General features: G+C 36.5%; 1 protein-coding gene across 1 annotated transcript in view; it reads right to left on the minus strand.

Moving 5' to 3' along the window:
* The window catches only part of Il1rapl1 (interleukin 1 receptor accessory protein like 1), a 1,234,859-nt gene extending 1,224,706 nt beyond the window's left edge, over positions 1-10,153 (minus strand). The window contains exon 1 of the mRNA XM_005368608.3: positions 9,182-10,153. The gene's annotated coding sequence lies outside the window, so the exon portion shown is untranslated. The remainder of the gene's footprint in view (positions 1-9,181) is intronic.
* Positions 10,154-10,566: the final 413 nt, after the last annotated feature.

Raw genomic sequence — 10,566 nt, forward strand, 5'->3', positions numbered from 1 at the left:
TGTGTGTGTGTGTGTGTTAAACCTCTCCCATACTTGGAATGTTACATGCATACATACCAATATTAGTTTATTCAAAGTCTAACATGAAGCGTATCTTTTTTAGTAAGTCCTCCCTGATTGCTTGCTACTCATGAGTTCTGGCCTTTTTCTAAATTTTCACTGTACTTGATCCGACTCTTAGAAGTCTGAATGGAAAACTGCCTCGAATTCCAGTTCCATGGGGTTCTGTTTCTTAGTCACACCTTCCTCTAAGTAATCTGTCTCTATATTCGGCTATCTAATATCGCTCTTTTTTTTTTATTTCTTGCTTCTGAACAGGGAATTAGCTTAAATGATTATGTTGGTAGCTGACTGGGGTGGCACACACTTGGAACTGCAGCACTCAGAAAAGTGAGGCAGGAGGTCCCCCTGTTCAAATTCAGCATGAGCTACATAGTAACACTTTATATCAGAATAATCATAATCATTTTTAAAAAACTATAGTTGGGGTGAAAGGAAAGGAAAGGATGAAAGGAGGGCACTAGTGTAGGCCAGTAATTTCATCTTCTTCTGCCACTTGTAAAATATAAACTACTATTCATCCTCTTTCCTTTATTTTACAAGTTCCTTTTATTACTTTCCTCCATTAGAAGCTTTATTCTCAACTTACAATGCAGCACATGCTTTGGTGAACATAAATCTAAAACTATTTGCAATTAGTGAATATTTAAGCATTATTGTGCGATTGTTTACTGACATACTACTACATGTCTTGCATGATTCTTGTAGTCTCTAGAAGTATGAGACTGACAGGCATTTGCTCCCTGGAGCTAAACTAAACCATTCAGTCATTGAGAAGAGCACCCCCACTGACAAGAGCGACTTACTCGGAGATTGTTATTAAGGGCCTGTAGGAAAATCCCAAGAAGGAAGAGCAGCAGTCCAAACTCCCCAGAGATCCCCTGAATGAATTTATTTTGCACACTGTGGAGCTGTGTTCCTCTTGAGTACTATTCAGGAGTTTTGTCATGGTGAGAACAATTAGGAGCTTTAACAGGGATATTCAAAAACTAAACACTGAGAGCCACCAGATTCATTTTTTATATTCAAATTTTCTCCCTTGGCTATATGAAGCTTTGTTTACACAAAATATTCTAAGTCTTCGTCTTTCCCATTCTTTACTGCTGTGTTTATCTCCCCTGGCTATGTCTCTTCGGAAATAAAGTTCACCATGACGCTGTAAACATCAGAGTGTTCCTAGTCAGTGTCATTTCTCCATACAGGAAAACGTTAGCAGCTGCCTGCCTAGTATGTCTGGAGTACACTGCAGCATCTATCCTGAATGAAAATATGCCCTTCACAATCTTCTCTCACCTTATCATCTCGAATACACTCCTCTGAAGGCAGCTTTGAATGAGGAAAAAAAGCTAATATCATCTTTTCTGTAAGTGTTACTATTGCAGTCCAAAGGAGTGATGCTTGCCATTAAAATATTTCCATTTAGCATATTAACAGGAATTCATATGCCAAATATTGTAACAAAAAATAAAAAGGCCTTAATAAGATACACAATACTAAGTGGTCAATCTTGAGATCATGTACATATAAACACTAAATGCACTCAGAAGGTTATACTTATTTATGCATATATATGATGAAAATAATCAAAGAAAAAGATACCATTACTTTGAGAAGGAGAAATGGGTAGGACAGAGAAAGACCTGGAGGGAAAGGAAACAGGGGGTGCTGGAGGGAAGAAAGAAAAGGGGATCAAATTTTGTATTGTAATTTAACTACAATTTAAAAATTAGCACGTTTAATGGTGTTTATGTATACAGAGGTCTCTGTGTAGACACTAGAATATGTAAGTACACTTAATACAGAGAGATAATTCAAAGATACTAGATAAATAGATCTATGAACTGCTAGTGTTTGGTTATAGCTATGTTATTATAGGCTAGCAAGCTCTATAAATATTGCTCTTTATTTTCCAAAAACTACTCCATAGTTGCCTATATAAGAGAGTGATCCTATTATTGGAGACATTTAAAAAGAGGTACTGTCTTTAAAGTGGAGTGAGTGACTAAAATATATTTAGAAAAGGGTCCTCAGTGGAATCCCTTGGAAGCAAGTAGGTAGCGTGCACTATAGAGACAAAGCAGACTGTCCTAAAGGCCAGAGAGTGAAATGTTTACAGACGTCATTTCTGGGTCACTTTTTTTGACAGAAAGGGAAGAATTCTATAGAAGAGCAATTCTCTGCATGAGAGGAGATATACAACTATTGGGGAAAGAACTGTTCAGAAAAAGCAAGGAGACTCACCAGTGACCTATTTTTCCCAACTCTTCCCTTGTATGACGTCCACAGACATCAAATAAAGTCAAGAGTAGCACAATAGGCATAAAGATAAGACTTCAGCCCATATAGTACAAGTGGGGCAGGAGGAGAGTTATCCTAAGTCACTAAAGCGAGTTAGAGTTTAAAGTATTACATTTAGTAACATTAACCCCAACAAAGAAATTTTGTTTCCTTACTGTCTACTAAGAAGACAATATGGTATGTCAGGGCATATTGCAATATAAATAAAATACTAAACTGTGGGATTAAACCTTATCAAGAAATCAGAATCATAAACAATGAGCAGGCCAACAAACGATCAGATCTCAGGCACTCAACTTCATTTCACTGGCCCACAATTTTGTTATGTAAAATGACATAATGGGCATCTTTTACCCATCAACTTTGTACACTTCCATTAGATTCTTATGACACTACCCTATTTACCTCTGGATAGATCTATTAAAATGAATTTTATTGTGGCAGCAATATAATCTTTTTTAAAGTTATTATTTTGTGATGCATACATAATGGTCTTATAATAATCTGTATAACATAAATTTGAAATTCGGTTTGAAAATGGTGAAACTTCTGGAGGTTATACACTCCAAAACCCACTAACTTAATTCTGTGGATTCAAGATTCACAGTAAAAGCTTACTTTTCTTTTTCAACATTTGATAAACATGGCTCATGTGCAGATGCAATGTTTAGTATTTTGACTGTGAGTATGTGAACATTTTATTTAGTTCATTCTAGAACTTTTGTTCTTCACTAAACTTTGTACATAGATGAGCAATGCATTCTGAAGACATTTATTCACTCAGTTGTACACTCCCTAATACATTTAAATATTTTTTGTTATTATACATTTTCTTTATCAAGTGATATTGAAGGTAAAACTGATTAAATGGCTTTCAACATTTTTAAAGTAATTTTTATTTCATCTTATTTTATGTCTATGGATTTTTGGTGAGCATGTATGTCTGTACACCATGTGCCTGCGTGGTGCCTCTAGAAAGCATCAGATCTTCTGGAAGTGGAATTAAAGGTGTGCACCACTATGTGGGTGCTGGGAACCAATCCCAGGTTCTCTAGAAGAGCAGCCAGTGCTCTTAACGGCTGAATCACCTATCAAGTCCAATTAATACTTAGTTTCATTTAAATTAATAAATAAGTCCATGATTACCACTATACTAACAAAATGGATATTGCATGTAAATATTGGTACAATAAGAATGTATCAATTAATTAACCTTAACAAGGCTAGGGAAAGATTTTCAGTTTTTCAGTGAATTTATACACCACATACTATATCCTGACAGTATTTTTAAATACGGTCTAATTTTACTCTCAAATTTAGGTAGAAACAACATCATTAATTTAATTCTATTTATTGTAATGTGTGTGCATGTGTGTGTACATGCAGCTAACTATAACAAACCTTTTGAATATCTTACCATGAAAAATGATCCTCTTAATGTTATAATACGAAAAAAGAAATAAAATACTAAAGAGCTTTGCTTTCTCCCTTTGCTTCATCCACAGCTCACTGCTTTGGCAATTTCAGATTATATGATTGGAAGGCAATACTAAGCCACTCAGTCATCCCTTTTCCGTAGCTATAAGCCTTAGGAATCTTAAGCTTTTTGGCACTTAAATAGTGTATCTGCACAGCAGAACCAGAAAAGCATGCCAACTGAGGATTTGTCATTGTGAGCCAATGGCCAGGGTAAGCAGCAAGGGGTATGTCCATTGAGCCATGTGGTTGGACTGTAATGGTATGCTATACACATTGTAAGACTCTCCAGGGTGGCATTCTCTGGGTGAAAATTAAAAGCATATTTGTAAGGTGATTAACTGAATTTGTCAAATAAACAAACCTATTTACATTTCTATGATATTCCTTTGCAAACCTACTAGATCATAGCTGAAGTATTGTCATGACACAGACATGTATTTTAAATACAGGATAGCAAAGAAATACTTGCTATTTATAGGCACCAACAAAGTAAGATAAATATACATAACAAGATTCATCCAAAATAAAGAAATTTCGAGGATCTTTAATATAAAAACCAAGAGACTTGGAATTAGAGGAGGTTATATTTTAACACAAGAGCTATTTAAGTTTATGAACATTAATTTATTTTTACAAGATTTTTACAGTTGCTAATTCTATCTTAGCCAAAACATAAAACCCCACTTCTTAGCCTCTTTATTCATCCACATAAAGCATATACAGAAACTCAGATAATGAACTATGTCCTCATTTATGTGAATATGTTGGTGTTAAAAATGCAAGCATTAAAGCAATGCAGCTTTAGCAGTGACACACATGGGGGATTGCCTCCCCCTAAAGAACGTTAGTAATTATTGCAACTTGAAAATTACAAACAGCATCGGAGCCTTTACATTCTCATTTTCTCTATTACTCTGGGTACTCATCCCATATACTTTGGTAAATAAAATGATCCTTGAGAGTGGCTTTGTGGTTAGTTGACCTAATTCAGGTGGTAGCATCAAGTTTGTTTGTAAGCATTTGTTTGTGTAGTCCTCCTGCCAGAAACAGATCCTATGTCCTCAGGGGCATTAAGGGGGAGAAAATGATCTCCTTAATGTAACCACACAAAAATTTTTGAATATGATTCAAATGCAGCTCTTTTTGAATTACTTAAAACAACTATATTCCCTTATGGGTACCCCTGAAAAACAAAACTGAGTGGTGAGTGAAATCTCATATCAGAAGCTTTTAATTTGTCAATGTTGTTTAATCACCAAATGATATTATCTACAAGGGAATTGGAATAGATACGAGGAAATGTTTATAAAGTTTAAAATTAGGACACGAAAACGATATTCTGAAAAATTCATAAGATAGGGGAATTCTAATTTTGCATATGTTTCTAAGGTAAAGCATATTGATAAGCATTTAGACACACTGTTACCTTTTGTTCAGTGCAACAAGTAACTATTCTATTTTTTTATGATATCTGGAAGTCTTGCAGGTCAAATGTAATGTCAGAGTCTACAAGTGTCCTAAGTAACAGAGCCTGAAATACAAGTCAGGAAACCTTGGTCAATCAAGTATTCTACAGCTGAATTCCTTTCTTTTTGAGATTCTTGATTTGACTAATGAAAATTGGACTGGAATTTAATAAGAAAAATGCTGACATGACCTTATCTATATCTGCTCAAATAGTGAAATTATAATTTTGCTCCATACCTCAGCATTACCAGAAAGCTTGCTACTTTTAAATCTTAATAATCAATACGTCTTTAGTTGCCAAAAATTCTAAAGTAGCCCTCCTTATGAAAACATGAGATTTCTCAACTGTCAAGATAATGTCCATTTTAATACTAACTATATATAAAACATTTCAGTAAATATACAAGAGTCTAAAAGACTTCAAAATAGAAATATTCTTTTTCCAAGTTCAGTTCCAGAAAATGCTTTACCTATCAGTCTCTTTAAAATAACGTTGATTTGTTCACGTACACTGCAATAAAAAAATGTTATTTAAATTTTCCCTACTTATGGGACTATTATGATTACCTGTTTTCTAAATCACCCAATTTTACTGAAGTAATTTATCAGAAAAGAAATCAGTACCTTACATACTCATATCATAAATGGTAGTTGTTCTCCCTAAAATTTTCTAATACAAATACATGATTTTAGCTTTGAAAAAGCAATAAAACACATTACATTACCTTTACAAAAGAAATAAAATAGAAAAATGCATGTTATATTTTACACCACTCACTGATTGTATCTTTAAATGCTTTCTTATTAAGCAAAACTATTTATTATTGATTTGCAGGATACTTAATATCAGTGCTATGAAGTGTCTTCATTACATAATCTTCCTAAAGAAAGTAACAGGTTACAAGTAGCTATTAAAATGTCTGAAACTATCTATCCTGATGTGAGTATATTTGGTCTTTAAGCAAATAGATAGCAATTACATGTATGTACTGCTTTCACACTCAGTGTCTTTTGAAATAGACTTCTTTCCCATCTATATCTATTTCTATTCTTTATTAGGATTAGAAAACCTCAATAAGTTGCCCTATTGGGCAACATATGTATGCTGTAAGCCAGAAAACAACTAAGGAAGTCATTTATACAATGTGAAAATTGAGGATATAGGGGAAAAATCATTGCAGGCTGTATTTCTGCACGTAGATAGAGACTAACAGCCTGGGAACAGCCGTAGTGTTACCCTGACCCCTGAAGGAAAGAATCAGGAGTTAACTTCACATTCAATTTCCTACACAATATGAACACCAAACCTCCAAATTCACTGGCACAATATATCAATGTTTGGGCATGTCCTGCAGAAATAAGAAAGTCACCTCAAATATCAGACCTCAAAATTTCATTCCACAATCCCACCATCTGATTTGAGGTGAGAAAAATCTTTTCAAAGTTACTTAGGGAGTTTCTAGATCCTTCCTACCCCTGACTCTACAAAAATGAAATGCAAGAAATCAAACAAAAACAGAAAGAATCATCTCAGCATTCAGAAAGAAAGTCTTTTAACTATCTTCTCAAAATAAATGCAAAGGAAAATTAGAACTAGGACTACTACATAAGACTCAAATAATCAGGGTTAGACTATTAGCAGCTTTCATGTTTGTGGTGTGTGTGTGTGTGTGTGTGTGTGTGTGTGTGTGTGTGTGTGTGAAGATATGATCTACTTATGGGGAGCAAATCCTGAAACAGTGGAAGGCCTAAGTAGCTGATGTGCATCTGCTTCAAAAAAAAGGAGAAAAGAAAAGAAACAAAGAAAGGAAAAAGGAAAGAAAAAAGCACAGCTTCAAATAAAGCATGAAGGAAAATGACATTTTATTCTGCAGTGTTCCCTCCTCTGTATAGTGAGCACAGTGGATTTATCTCATCTCATGGTGAAAGTCTCCAACGACTGCAACATGTCTTTTAAGGCATTCATTAAGTAAAACTTGAAAATAGATGGCTTTTGATATCTAGGATTTGTGTTAGCAATGAGTTCGAAACCATTGTGGGTTGTGGTTTTCTTTTTGTTTGTTTGTTTGTTTCTTTCTTTTTAATTTAACATGATGCAGCTACCTTTAAAGATTTTTACTTCTCTTTTTCCCTGAGGGTTAAAATGGCCCAGAACAAGGTTGTCATGGGAAAGATAAAGGTAAGAAGCACTCATTTCTGACACACCATGGAAGCAATCGTCTTTTTTTTTTTTACAAGGGAACCACCAGACTGAAATCTGCATCAAGCTCTACCAGGAAAAATGCAAGAGGGGACACTAAATGGTCCTTCCCTTCAGTCTCTCTCAGTCATTTCAGTGGATTTAACTTTCCACTCAGTTGAGGTCACATATTTCAACCATAGGGAAGAGAACTATGACCTTGGCTGGAATCACCAGCTCCAGAGACTCAATGGGGCACTTGTGAAACATTGCAGACACATTTTGACTCTCCACGGGTGTGGCTAAAATTGCTCCCATCCAGCCCTAAAGCTTACATGATCTGCTGCTCGCCCTCAGAAACTCACTGTGAGAAAACTCATGTTAAATTCACCGCAGAGATCAAGGTTTACAGGACCCTTGGAGCTAATCTTTGTCTGCCCTCCTCCTCTGTTAGCTGTTAGACGCCTTCAAAAGTTAAGAGGGTGATGGAGGCTCTCTCTATACAATCATTCCATCTCACTATCGTTGACTGAAGCTCACTGATGTAATGAAGTTACATAATCACCGATTATGCACGACTTCCATCCATCTTCCTACATATCCACATCTTGTCTCCCCTCCCCTTCAGATCAATCTACCAGGTGAGATTTATAACACATGCAAATGCTTCATTCTCTCATCATAGGAACTGAATATGGGACTTTAGCATTGCAGTACAGTGCACTGAACCACGTCATCAATATCGATTTTTTTTATCCCATTTCCCAGGCAGAATATGTTTAAAGAATCCTGAGTGCTGTAGTCTCTAACTTTTTAGCAAAAGGCTAAAATAACAAATAGAACACATCTTCAACTTAAGGTTAAGAGAGGAGTGCAATTGACTGCATTTCCCAAGCTAGCTGCATTGCAATAAAGGATCATCTCCACTTCCAGACCTTTGACTCCCCGGCACGTGGGTCGTAGCTTCAGCTATTTAGGGTATTGGGTAAATAATTCTATTATTGGGTAAGCAAACTTAGAAAAGAATGTACGATGGTGATATTTAAGATAATATTACTATATTATTCTCTGTTTTACTGATTATTTCAGCCTTTTCTCTTTTCACTCTGAATGATAAACCACTAAAATAGACAGAAAAGTAGTCCACAGCACTTAATTATCTCCAATAACCACAACCTGGAGAACAATTAACAATGATTATCACCTTAAAGTTTAGCAACTTGACAAGTGGGATATCCCCGGTCCCATTGCGGCTGGGAAATGCAGCAAAATGCTGCACTGAGTTGAAAACATATTTCTTTTAAAGAATAAAGCGTCCCTTATTTTATTTGAAATGGGCTCTTCAGTAAGTGCTCCTTTTACCAATGCTATCCGTCCAGAATGCATGAACCACAAATATTGCCTCCAAACAAAGAGTGTCTATCCAGAATTAATCCAAGACTCTCTTCCACACTGAAATAATTAGGAAGTGATTCTTTGATTTATTTCCAGTTATACTCAGAATGCACACACACACACACACACACACACACACACACACACACACACACACCCAACTGCAGTTATTCCATTCAGTGCCAATAACGGCCACATCACAGCCATCAATGCGATGCAGCAATCACCCAAGTCACCCATTCCCATTACAGACGCCCAAGTTTGCTCACGCCACTGATGGGTCTAATATAAAAATGACCTTACCCACAAGAGTCTTCCGAATTATTCTCCTCTGGATATCAGTCGGTAAGGTAATTGCTGGTCATCACAATGCGTATTCAGAAAAATCCACGTTTTACTCCTGTGTTCTTTTTCTTGTTTAGGCTAGCAATTAATATTGTGAACAAGATACCCATTCACAAATGCCAAGTTCACCATAAAAGCAGATAATTCCATACAGATCTTCCCTACAAGACTGTCTCCAGTTAGTTCTCAAAGTGCCCGATTGTTTAGTGACGATACAATCCAGGTGCAGAGCAGGGAAGGGAAAAAAAAAATACTAGGAGGAAAAAAGAAACGGCAGAATAAAAAACGGAGACACTGAAGGAGGAAAGATCAGAAAAAGAGGAGAAAAATTTAAATGTGTGGTTTTTTTGTTCTTTTGTTTTTTGTTTTTGTTTTTTGGTATTTTTTTAAGAAGGAAGGAAAACGGAAAACGGACGCTAAGTGAAGAAGTCTGTGAGCTCTATGACAAGAATCGGAGTCTTGCTTGCAAATCTTCTGAATACATGTAGCCTTTCAAATCTTCCTGGTCCCCAAGTAAAATTTCCAGATCCGGGATGCAGCCATAAGAAAGAATCCTATGTGTATTTCACAAGTATCCCGCAATAACAGATCCGACGGGGTTTTCCTTGTACAGTACTGCTATGTGAAAGCACACAACCCCTGCTGTTTGGGAAGGTGTCTCCTGGGTCCTAGCTCTCTTCAGCAGACCCCAAAAATGATTTTTCAAAAGAGAGTGGGTGGGGGGAAGCAGCTTTGCGTTTATCTTGAATGATGCTAATCCTGAGCGAAAACGACAAGCAAACCGCGAACAGCACGAGATCTTGATTAATAGCCAGAATCCACTTAAAATATCCCAGGGAAGAAGGAGCGAAAACAAGAAAGAGAAACTGCAATGCATAAATGATTCCAGTGTTTCTACAAGATCGGTTCATTTGATTGAATGCATTCTCTGGTTTGCTGCAAGTCATAAAGAGGATAGTATTACTGCCACCCAATGGATATTTTAGTACTAGCCAATCCACAGACAGCCACCGCTTTGCGAGTTTTAGTTTGCAGAAGACCCGAAGAGGAAGGACCGTAGCCTGGGAATCTTTCGGAAAGGACCCTGGAAGGAATAATGGGAATCCGTCCTAACCGGCAAAAGTGTCCCAGCCAATTGGACGTTTACCCAGGCTTGCCTTAGCCACCTTAGAATTGTGGTTACATTTTTATAGGCAGCTGAAAGGTACAGAGAGCGATGCCTGGTCTGACACACTCATAATATCCTCCTTTCGTCTTTTCCCTTTGAAGATTTATTATAGCGCGCGATCTCTCTCTCTCTCTCTCTCTCTCTCTCTCTCTCTCTCTCTCTCTCTCTCTCTCTC

This window comes from Microtus ochrogaster, unplaced genomic scaffold, assembly GCF_000317375.1.
Source record: "Microtus ochrogaster isolate Prairie Vole_2 unplaced genomic scaffold, MicOch1.0 UNK36, whole genome shotgun sequence".
Classification (NCBI taxonomy): domain Eukaryota; kingdom Metazoa; phylum Chordata; class Mammalia; order Rodentia; family Cricetidae; genus Microtus; species Microtus ochrogaster.